Source organism: Aegilops tauschii, chromosome 3 (genome assembly GCF_002575655.3).
Source record: "Aegilops tauschii subsp. strangulata cultivar AL8/78 chromosome 3, Aet v6.0, whole genome shotgun sequence".
Lineage (NCBI taxonomy): Eukaryota > Viridiplantae > Streptophyta > Magnoliopsida > Poales > Poaceae > Aegilops > Aegilops tauschii.
In genome coordinates, this window is record NC_053037.3 from 564,849,504 (window position 1) to 564,861,891 (window position 12,388).

Consider the following 12,388-nt stretch of genomic DNA (forward strand, 5'->3'; position numbering starts at 1 on the left):
GTGCCTCCTTCTTACGTGCAAAATAATTATTCCTCCACCTGACAGCGGGGACCCACCGAACGGGCCACCGTATTTCACGAAAAAAATGTTTGCCCCTGACTGCTGGGACCCACCAGCTACATCTTCGCACGCAAGGAAATGCGTCCGGGAAAAAAAAACGATTCGCCCCCCTGACTGCTGGGACCCACCAGCTACATCTTCGCAGGCAAGGAAGTGCCTGATAGTCGGGACCCACTTGGTCGAAGCGTACGTAGCGTTGTCATTCTGGTCGCGAACGTGAACGTACATATATACTGGTGAATGTAGGGGCGCGCACGTGTCGTAGTAGAGGCGTGTACGTGTCGTAGTAGAGGCGCGCACATAGCATGTACACATACGTACAACGGCCAGGGTGCAAGAAAGAAAATACGGCCACGTATGTGTACATACGGGCGGGGTCTCGAACGCCTACTCGCGCATACGTACGGCCAAGCCTCGTGTACATGGCTCGGTCGGAACGGAGAAACAACGTCGTCGTCGTGTTCATGGGGAGGCAACGGAATGCGTCGTGTTCATGGGGAGGCAATGGAATGCGTCGTGTTCATCGGGAGGCAACGAAACGCGTGGGAGCCAACCGGCTGGGTCAGAACGAAATGCGTGGTCATGTTCATCGGGAGGGCTTGGACGGAACAGGCGATGGAAACGAGGCCTGGCGTACCGCACAACGGAGGAAACGGACCTCCTACGTTCGGAACGGGGTCCTGTTGATCGGGAGGGGTCTGGCGTACGGCAAAACGGAGGAAACGGACCTCCTACGATCGAAACGGGGGTCCTGTTGATCGGGAGGGGTGTGGCGTACCGCAAAACGGATGAAACGGACCTCCTACGGTCGAAACGGGGGTCTTGTTGATCGGGAGGGGTGTGGCGTACCGCAAAACGGACGAAACGGACCTCCTACGGTCGAAACGGGGGTCCTGTTCATGGGGAGGGGTGTGGCGTACTGCAAAACGGGACTCCACTGGATACTGTTCATCTCGACCGCCGACCTCCTCCAGCCTCCACGGGCTCCTACGGTTCAGTAACGCGTAGCCTGCAGTGCAATCGCTCGGATTCAGTTAGAGCCCAACGCCTCGCTCGGGTTCAATTAGAGCCAACGCCTCGCACACACGCACGTACATGTACGAGAGAAACGCGCATCGCTCGGCCCCCGACCTCCCACCGTAACCGGGAACTCCCCGTTATTTTCCTCACCCTCGCTTCTACCATGGTTTTTTCTGTCATGGACGGCCCAAAGAATGTCATGCAGCTGTATCTCCGGCCGCCCAGGACGAAAAGCCCATTTTCTGTCATGATTTTTTGTCATAGAAGTAGGAGCCCACCACATCTATGATGATACCAGGTTTTGTCACAATTATCATCATAGAAGTGTCATATGTATGACAGAAAAAATTTCGTTCGGCCCAAAATGTCACAGATGTGTCTTTTTTTTGTAGTGGATGTCATCAAACCGCAGGACGATCGTACCCCCGATGGCGCTATCCACAAAGCCCTTGCCCTCTGGCACCTTGGCCACAAAAACCGGGTATGCCACATCATTCTCGGAGAGACGCCGCTTCTCCAAAGAAAGAACACTGTCATGCAGACTCCGCATAGCACCGGTTGCAGCATTGAGCAGATTAGTCGGTAGCATCGGCCTACCCGCCACATGCACCCTCCTCGAGATATCCTTAGGTGAAGGTGGACCGTCCTGAGCACGGATCGTACTCGGTGCCGGCTGGCTCGCACCCTTGTTACTCTTTCTTTTCCGTCCCTTCTTCTTCTGCTGTAATGGGATCGAGTTCTACTCAGAGACCACCTTCTTGAGTGTGTTGGGGCTGATAATATTTCGCACCTCGGCTATCTGAGGCTCGGTGAAGGCGGCAGCTGGAGGCGTCTCCTGAGAACTGAACGCCAGACGACGCCTGTTGCAATTGGGTTTCTCCGTGGTACCAGCTAGATTGTCTTTTGCAGGGTTGGGTTCTTGAGAAGGAGGCCCCAAGAATTCATCACCGTACCCATGTTCGTTGAAGTACTTATCGACGTTGGTAAATGTACCGTCGTCGTCGTCGTCGTCGTCCGGATCCTGTGCCATATGCATGTCCGGCATGTCCGGTAGCATTTTCGGGGTCTTGCCATGGCTTGGCGCCAGCACGACTGGCGGTGTTGTCTGTGGGGTGGTGTCCCCAGCCCCCAAACGAATCTGGCTCTTCGGCCAAAGCATGGGCCAGCTTATGCAGGCATTGAGGGTCATCACATCATCTTCGTCGGCACCGTGGGGTCGATACGGAGGTAACATGTCGTCGAAGCCTGGCAGCACCCAAACCAGTTGAACCCTATGAACGGTGGGTGGCATCGGATTACCGTGGAACACGCGGCTGCCCGGTTAAACGATTCTGACCTTGGCGACATCGACCAACTCGTCGTTCACGAAGTGCAGGAGAGTGCACAGAACGTCGGCGGCACCCTGCGAAAACATGTAGGGCGTCAAGGATGCCCAGTCAAAGGCAAGGAGATGAAGTCATTGACCGAGAGGCTTAATTAGTTACCGTGATGGCGTCGAGCTCGGCTAATGTCGAGGCACCCTTAACGGCGAGCGTGCAATTGACGGAGGGGCCACTTGCTGCCGAGGTGTCGGCCGGCGTATTCTTCCCACAACCGGGTGCATTAAGCTGCAATGCCGGCGCCGCCGCGGGAGACACCAATGCCGCCTCCGCCGGAGATACCAATGGCGCCGCCGCAGGAGACACCAATGCCGCCTCCGCCGGAGACACCAATGGCGCCGCCGACGCGTTGCGCGAGTTGCTGCCCGTGAAGCTGGGAATCGGGGGCGGCCCCTGTTGGCCGCCCGCCACCCACGCCTGCAGCCCAGAAACCAAGGTAGGTATAATGGCGGTGATCGTCGCTCCCAGTTGGTCTCGCACTTGCTCTTCGACCATCTCCGAAATCCGCGCCACTTGTGCCTTGAGTTGTTGAACCTCACGCTGCTGGCTTTCTGAGCTGGTCTTTCTCTCCTTTCGCGCAGCGGTATAGTATTCCGACCATTTCGTGGACAGGCCTTTGCCAGCCACACGACCAGCTGACGACGGCTTACTGAGCTTATCCTTGTTTTTCATTATGTTCAACGCCTTATTTAAAGGGGAGCTCTGAGACGACCCCGCACTACTGCTTTCAGTGTCCTGCAGAAGGAACGTGAAACATTAAGAAATTTGGCTTCATTAACTAGAATGCAACCATATGGAGCTAATTACGCAGGGGTGTATTCTTACCAAAACACGCTCAAGCGGCTTGGTCTTCGGATCCGTGGTATGCTCCTTGGTTACCGGGTCAATCTTGTATCGGGCCCTGACATAGTTCCTGCTCTGCTTGTCACAGTATTTCTCGAAGCGGGGCGGTAGGCCTTGCTCGGCACGCTACGCGTCCTCCTTGTCCCATATAGGTTCCGCCACTCTGTAACCGCCGAGACCGAGTTTGTGGACCCTAAGTTCAAGTCCCGCATATCTTTCCCCCACTGACTTGATTCCTCGGATGCGTTGCTCTCGCACTTGATCTTGAACTCCCGGTAGTCATCTTCGCTGATCGAAGGATTTTTCTCCTTGATCTTCTCATAACTATCACCTTTTTCAATCATGCTCTTAACCGCGCCTCTCCAAGTACCCAGGGCCTTGCTCATCTTCGTGAGGGCGGCACTGTTCACTTTATTCCATGAGAGGCGTGTGTTTGCGAAGTCACCGGAGAACTTGTATCGTTCGTGCAGCTTCGTGAAGAGGAGGTTGCGCAAATTTCCTCGGTCACGATGCCTTAGGTTCTCGGTGTTGATCGAGACGGTGCTCCACAGAATGCACCCGAGCTGTCCCGCGTACCCCTTGACTATTTCTTTGGGCGCCGTTGGATGCCCCTCGGAGGACACTTCAGTAAATTCCTCCTTGACGGTGCCGAGCACGTTCGGGCGCCGGTCCTTCCGTTGCCTCTTCGGTTGGCTGCCATCTGTGCGTGCGCCGCCATCATCAGTGGTGGCATCCTCAGCGGCACCATCAGTGGTGTCATCCCCGACGCCACTAGGGGTTGTGTAGTTGGGATCGGTGTCTTCTGCGGCGTCCTCATAGCGGTGAGGTTCTTCCTCCATCTCCTGGGACAGCTCCCAGAATGCCTTGCCCGAACCGCCGGCCTCATTGTTGTGGGCCATGTTTCACTCTAAATAGGAAAAACGTTTTGTCAAAAAGTTGGTTATTGTCAAGGAACAAGATCATAGTCTCATCATTTAGGGTTTGTCGACACCGAGGCATCCTAAAAGCTAAGCTTTTATCATTTAGGGTTTGTCGACGCCGAGGCACCCTAAAAGCCTAAGCTTTCATCATTTAGGTTTTTATCGACACCGAGGCACCCTAAAAGCCAAGGTTTTATCATTTAGGGTTTGTCGACACTGAGGCACCCTAAATGCTAAGTTAAGTTTTCATCATTTAGGGTTTATCTATGCCGAGGCACCCTAGGTTGACTGATATATATGGGTACTCTAAATGGCAGATCGCATCGGCAGCACCGCCTACTCGAGTGCCAAGGAAAAGAGCGCTGGTGCTTCCGATCATGCTACCCCCTCACAGCCAGAGAAACAGAGAAGGCAACTTGCAGGTTAAACTATCCCAAACAGAGTATTATATCACAGGCACACACATATGTATATATATCACACATACTTGAGTTAACAGAGACTACAAAATGAAACAAGTTCACAAGGTTGGATACACATATATGGTGACAGATAGAGTAATAACTATGAGTTGATATCACACTTCTATATGTATAACACAAGAGGCAGTTGATCCTACTTAATTAAGTACTAAGATACCCCGGCCCATGCATTAGTCGCAAGTACCCCATATGTCCTATTTTTAGCAAAGTCATGCTAAAATTCACGGAAAAATTCAGCATGACCTTTGCTGAAAATAGGACATATGGAGTACCCGAATTTGCCGGAACGGAAGTTAATCGACATTCCGGCAAACTCAAGGGTCTCTCGGGGTACCTGCAAAATAATTATCCCCGCGTAATGAAGTCGCCAATGGGTCATTTCAGAAGATCACAAGTAGCATCATCACAAGTACAACATCATCACAAGTACAGCAGCAGCAGTGAATACAGGCATAACAGCAGCAGCAGCAGGTTTATTCTGCTTCTTCATAAACACTAATTGTCTAATTGAGCAATACAGCGACAGTGTGAACAAATAAAAACACAAACTACACCTACATATTTGGGTACCTCTATGGTAGTAACATGCCATGCTCTGCCTAGAGCTACTGCAGCATGATGAACCCCTCAAACGGTATACTATGAGAACCCAGCGACCATATAAACATCTAAATTTATATATACTGAGCATTCATGGCAGTTCTAGCTACAACATCAAAATCAAGGAGAGATAGGTCAGATTACACAAATAGGTTCCATATTCTGAGAGAAAAGAACAAGTGATAAAATGTATAGCTGGAGCTTTTAAGAAAAAGTTGCAGAAGCTTGTAAAACTATACTTTGAATTTGAAGCTTTTAAGAAGAAGAAAATCCAGCCGGATAACTATAAGGTAATGATGTTCAGAAGATGGCAGATAATGATTTCCTCCTTAAATCACTACACTGTTGACTGTTCATTCACCAAATTTACCATACAAAATTGACTCTACTCCATGCTTGAGAACTTTCTTCTGCACTGTCAGACACGAGGAGGGTAAAACCCTTTGATATAATTCGAACCAAGTGACAAACTGACACCACATGATTGGGGAACACCCAGAATAAATCCAGTCGTTCAGCAAAGAGATATCTTCATAAAACAAATAGGAGTACTGTACTAGAGTACTCTCAATATCACCACTCTCATATCCTAGATAAAACTAAAATGACATATCCTTGTTCAGTTCGGCTAGCAGAATTTGTTGCCTAGCTAGTCACATTCTCACATATGGACATCAATCCCCTCACTCACATCTACACCTACCAATATCATACGGTTACGGTAGCAGATGATTGCTAGACTACACTCTTAAACTCATTTTGGGATCAGTGGCAAACAGTTAGTGCCAAATTCCTGCTCCACTTTTCTGTCTTGTTTTTTCACTGAAAACTGATATGGGAAAAGTAGTAAATAATTAGCACTAGTTGGCTGGTACAGTAACAGATGGCAACCAATTGACAATGTGGAGCAGAATTTTGTCAAGGTGATGTCAGTCATGATGGTCATAACCAATTACGGTAGCCAGAACTAGAAAGTAACAAATGTCTAACATCCATATAACTCATGATGGCGCAAAAAGTTCAAATGGTGAGTAGCTTAGCTTGGCATGTCTTAGACTCATTTGTGCACTGGTAACTAGTTTTTTACAGCAACCAACAACAACACTGATCAGGGAGCTGCCTAAATATTTCTAAAAGAGAAGGAAAATTCTGTTTGCTCGTAAACTTGCTGGAGGCTACAAAACTAGTGTAAGTTGTCGCTGTTCTACACACACTTAGTTCCAATTCATGACCATTTCAAGTTAAATGTTCTTCCTGTCTTCCAGGCCCATCTAATCATGTCCGTCCACTCAATAACTGTGCAACTACTTCTAATGGAGGAGAGGAGGAACAGCAGAGGTGGCTACTCACATCTGCTTCTGGTGGGTGTTGAGGTAGGACTTCTCGCAGTACTCGGAGGCGGAGTAGAGCTGCGGCCGCGGGTTCTTGAGCTCCTGCATCAAGCATGGCCACAACGCGTCCAGAAGGGGAACAGGCAGGATCCCCGAAAGGTCCTAAAAAAATTTATAGCTTAAAAAGAAGAAGAACAGGGAGTTGGAAGAGAGAGGATGGCTGATGGCTCACTGTGGAGGAGTGGAGGACTAGATGATCTGCAGCTTCGGGACGGAGGCGCCATGGGCAGCCGGTGCAGAGGGGCGCGGCGGCGGCTTCCCGTTGTCCCGGCTGCGGTAGAGGGCAGAGGGGCAGACGGGCCGTGGAGGAAGCTGGGCTGCGGCGGGAGTGGGTAACGGCGGCGGCGAGGACCGAGACGGCGAGGCGGGGCCGGCGGCAGCGCTGGAACCCTAGCGCTGGCCCTGCTCGAGTTCGAGCCGAGCGAAGGAGGGTTGTGGCTTGCGGTCCAGTGGAGGGTGGTGGATGGTTGGGAGGAGGGGGAGGGGGGCGGCGCCGGTGGATGGTTGGTTGGGGGCGGCGGCGGCGGTGGTGGATGCTTGGGAGCGGCGGCGACGGTGGATGCTCGGGGTGGCGGCGGCTTGCGGTGGTGAGGGGTGGAAGAGCTGCGGTGGTGATGGGTGGAGGAGCGCTGGAGGTGGGGGCGGGCGCGCTGGAAAGGGGTCGTCGACAGCGAGGGGGGAAAGGGATCTGGCGCGGGGGGCGAGGGGGCTAGGGATTTGATCTGGCGCGGGGGGCGAGGGGGAAAGGGATAGCAATGGCGCACCTCCCATGGGTGCGCCATAAGTACATCCATAGCAATGGCGCACCACCGAGGGGTGCGCCATAAGTAACTTTTTTTATTGATAACAATGGCGCACCCTCTCCTGGTGTGCCATTAGTAACTTTATTTATTATTATTTTATTGATAAAAAATATTACACTATATAGAGGAGAGGAGTAGAGGAGGGAGGGAGGGAGCATTTACATTCGTTGACGAGGCGGTGGTTGGCGTCGCATCGGAGATGCAGACCGTAGAAGGAGGAGGACGCCGGTCGTGGTCGTGGTCGTGGGCTGGCCTCGTCGCGTCGCGTCAGCGTTCGTTGTCAGCCGTCGATGGACTGCGAGTAGCCCCGCCGAAGTCTCCACCTCCAGGCTTCGGCTTCCTTGTCACGGCGACGGAACGAGGTGCAGCTGCCGGTGGGGTGGGGTGGGGCGGCTGCGACGAATGGGGTTGGGGCACGACGCGACCTAGCCTAACCTAGGTTGGAGCGGGGTAGGGTGCGGGGGGTCGTCGGCGGCGGTGGAGCGGGGGAGGGTGCGGGGGGTCGTCGGCGGCGAAGGGGATCTGGCGCGGGGGGCGAGGGGAAAAGGGATAGAGGCGGGAGGAATAGCAATGGCGCACCACCGAGGGGTGCGCCATAAGTACATCCATAGTGCGCCATAAGTAACTTTTTTTTTAGTTTCATCCAATATTTTTTTAGAAAATGACAAATCAAATTTGAAAACATTTATGAATGTGAAAAAATATCATCAAATTTGTTATTTGAAAATATTTATGCATATGAAAAAATGTCATCAAATTTGTTATTTGAAAATATCATCAAATTTTTTATTTGAAAATATTTGAAAAAATATCATAAAAATTTGAAAACATTACCAATGGCGCACCTCCTAGGGGTGCGCCATAAGTACACTGATAGCAATGGCGCACCTCCTCCTGGTGCGCCATTAGTAACTTTTTATTATTATTTTTAGTTCCATCTAATAATTTTTTAGAAAATGAAAATCAAATTTGAAAACATTTATGAATGTGAAAAAATATCATCAAATTTGCTATTTCAAAATATTTATGAATATGAAAAAATATCATCAAATTTGTTATTTAAAAATATCATCAATATTTTTTTTGGATTTTTAGTTGCATTCATTTGTGAATTGGTAAAAAATTTATGAATATGAAAAAAATATCATCAAATTTGTCAAAATATTCATGAATTCAAAAAGTGACCATGAAATTGAAAAATATTCATGAGTTCGAAAAATATTAACAAATTCAATACTTTTGTGAGTTAGAAATTCAATACCATAATAATCATAAATAAATATTCATGAGGACTAGAACAGAAGAAATATCATTTCAAAATGTCGAAATACAATCGAGAAATGAAGACTACGATTTAAATACAATCGATCTTAGCTAGCTATCTTTTCACAAACTTCTTGCCCTTCTTTTTCGCAAATGGAGTTCTTCTGTGGAACGGACGTCCTTTAGGTAGGGTGGTCCTGCTTCTTCTTGTGGTGTATGGCACTTCATCGTCGTCGTCATGTTCCATCATCGGGTCGCCGTACTTGTCGAAGTCTTGCTCATTGGCGACTCCATCCATTCCGATGATCTTCCTTTTGCCTCTCCTCACGACAACACGACTGGGCTTTGACGGGTCGGTAATGAAGAAGCATTGGTCCACTTGGGAAGCCATTACCCATGGCTCATTTCTCGCGGTGACGTTTGCGCCCGCGGTCTTGGATTTGGCTTCGGGTATAACCATGGTGGTGAAATACCGGTCTTATTTTAGGACGCTCTTGGCCCATCTGACACGGAACATCGGGACCTTCTCTCCAGCGTAGCTCAGCTCCCAGATCTCCTCGATCCTTCCGTAGTATCTGTCCTTGTCGTTACCGGTGTAGCATTCCATCATTACCCCGAAGTTCTGATAACCATCGCTCTTCATGTCCTTGTCCTCGGTGTAGAATGTGTAGCCGTTGATATCGTACGCCTCATAGGTCATCAGGTTGTGTTCGGCGCCCTGTGACAAGGCGAATATGAGTTTTTCTTCCGCGGAAGAATCCTCATGTAAAGGGTACGACAGAAGCTTCTCCTTGAACCAACGCGTGAAACATGAGTTGTGCTCTTTGACTATATCTCCGTCCGTCCTCTGTTGGCCTCGGTCATTGTATGTCTTCTCAATAAAGGTATTGTGCTCTACCACCCAAGGATCGACCACGTCTATGTGTTGTAGCGCGACTAGGTTTGCTCTTTCAAAGTCGGCGAGTCGACCCTCGAAGTCGACATGCATTTTGCGGCGACCATCGCGGTGACCCCATCCAGCGAGCCTGCTGAGGTGCCTGTTGACGGGCAGACCAACGGGGTTCTCGATGCCTAGATAATTCGTGCAGTAGGAGATGCACTCTTCGGTCAGAAAGCCCCTGGCTATGCTTCCCTCTGGACGTGACATGTTGCGAACGTATCCTTTGATGACACCATTCATCCTTTCGTACGGCATCATACTGTGCAGGAACGTCGGCCCGAGTTGGATGATATCCTTCACGATATGGACCAGCAGATGCACCATAACATCGAAGAATGCGGGCGGGAAGTACATCTCAAGCTCGCATAGTATCACCACGATCTCTTCCTGTAGCCTTCTGAGTTGCCTCACGCCAACCGACTTCCGAGAGATGACGTCGAATAAGTTGCATAGGCCAAATAGCATTTCACGGACGTGCGCGTCCATGATCCCACGGATTGCAACTGGAAGTATCTGTGTCATCAGCACGTGACAGTCGTGAGACTTCATCCCGCTGAACTTCTGCTTCGCTAAGTCTAGGTATCTGCTTATCTTCCCCGCGTAACCGTAAGGAAGTTTTACTCCTACGAGGCAGGTGAAAAACTGCTCGATCTCCTCCTGACTTAGAGTGAAGCACGCGGGAGGGTAGTCATTTCCGGTCTTCTTGGCCTTTTTGCCTTTGCGACGACTTTCCGTGTCCTGCTTCGCCTCATCATCATCATTAGCATGAAGCTCCTCCCTAATGCCCATTGATTTCAAGTCTACCCTTGCTTTTGGCCCATCTTTGGTCCTCTCTGGCATGTTGAGCAGGGTACCAAGCAGACTCTCGCACACATTCTTCATGATATGCATGACATCAAGGCTGTGAGGCACACGGTGGATCTTCCAGTACGGCAAGTCCCAGAAAACAGACCTCGTTTTCCATACCTTCAGCAGCGGCTCTGGCGCCTTTCGCTTCTTTCCCGGCTCTGGCGCCTTTTGCTTCTTTCCCGGCAGTGGGCAATCTTTCTAATTTTTCAACAGCTCGTCTATTTCCTCGCCGCTCCTTGTACGCGGGCGTCTTCGGGGTTCGGTTTCACCATCGAACAGATCCTTGCGTTTTCTCCATGGGTCATCGTCGCGAAGCCACCTTTGATGTCCCATGAACACGGTTTTCGAAGACCCGGGATCTCTATCTAGCTGGCGATACGTTGTGTCATCCATGCACCTGACGCATCCAGAAAATCCGTGGACCACCTGCCCCGCGAGATATCCGTAACCGAGATAGTCGTGCACCGTCGTGAGCAGTGCGGCTCTCATTGGGAAATATTCTTTCTTTGCGGCGTCCCACGTATTGGCTGGCGTTTTCCACAGCGTGTCTAGCTCCTCTTTCAGCAGCCCCAGATACAAATTGATGTCGTTCCGTGGTTGTTTCGGCCCTTCAATTAGCATACTCATGTGAATGTACTTCGTCTTCATGCACAACTAGGGGGAAGGTTGTACATCCACACAAACACAGGCCAGGTGCTATGTGTGCTTCTCTGGCTGCCAAACGGATTGACTCCATCGGTGCTCGCGCCCAGCACGATGTTCCTTGGATCGTCCCCAAATTCTGGGTGTTTGAAGTTCAACGCTTGCCACTGGCTCGCATCCTTAGGGCGACTCAGCATCTTGTCTTTTTTATTTATCTCCTGATCATTTCCGTCATCTTCTCGCTTCTTCTCCTCCCTATCCGCGTGCCAACACAGAAGCTTTGCTAGCTTAGGGTCCGCGAAATACCGCTGCAGACGAGGAGTGATCGGAAAGTACCACACCACTTTTCGAGGAGCTTTCTTCCTCTTCTTGTATCGAGTGACGCCGCACACCGGACATATGGTAGACTCCGCGTGCTCGTCCTGATAAATGATGCAATTGTTCATGCACACATGGTATTTCACGTGCGGTAAATCCAGAGGACACACGATTTTCTTCGCCTCCTCGAAACTGGTCGGGCACTTGTTCCACTTGGGAAGACGTTCGTGCCAGAATGACATGTTCTCGTCGAAGCATGCGTCGGTCATTTTGTGTTTTACCTTCATCTCCAGAGCCATGAGCATTACTTTCAGGCGGGTATCCTCGGGCCTGCATCCTTCATACAATGGAGTAACCGCGTCTATCTCCAGTTGATCCAGCTTGGCTTTCTCTCGGGCTGCAGCTCTTGCGTTATCCGTCTGCTTGAGAAGCAGCTCTTGAATACGAGGGTCCTGCACCCAGCCCATCGATGGTCCATCGTCGTCTGCTCCGGCATCTTCATCTTCATGATCATGCCCTTCATCTTGATCTTCCTCATCATCATGTCTGGCATCTTCTACATGATGACTGTGTACTGCATCACCGTCGTGATCATGTCCTGGAGATTCTTCGTCTTCTCGCCCGCCCTCGCCGCGGTGGTTGTCTTGCTGCCCTTCCTCATTTCTTGCCCGGCCCCCATGGACGACTTCATAGTCATCTTCATCACCTTGCCACCGATAGACATCCATGAAATCACGCAAGAGCAGGTGGTCCCGCACCTGCCCGGAATCCGGGTCCGCAATAAGGCTCTTCAGCTTGCATCTTCGACACGGACATCTTATCTCCGTCTCGTTCTTTTGAAGCACCTCGGCCTTCGCGGAGCTCAAAAACCTATTCAC

General features: G+C 50.5%; 1 pseudogene; it reads left to right on the top strand.

Moving 5' to 3' along the window:
- The window catches only part of LOC141020674 (putative disease resistance protein At3g14460), a 105,279-nt pseudogene that overhangs the window by 28,622 nt on the left and 64,269 nt on the right, over positions 1–12,388 (top strand).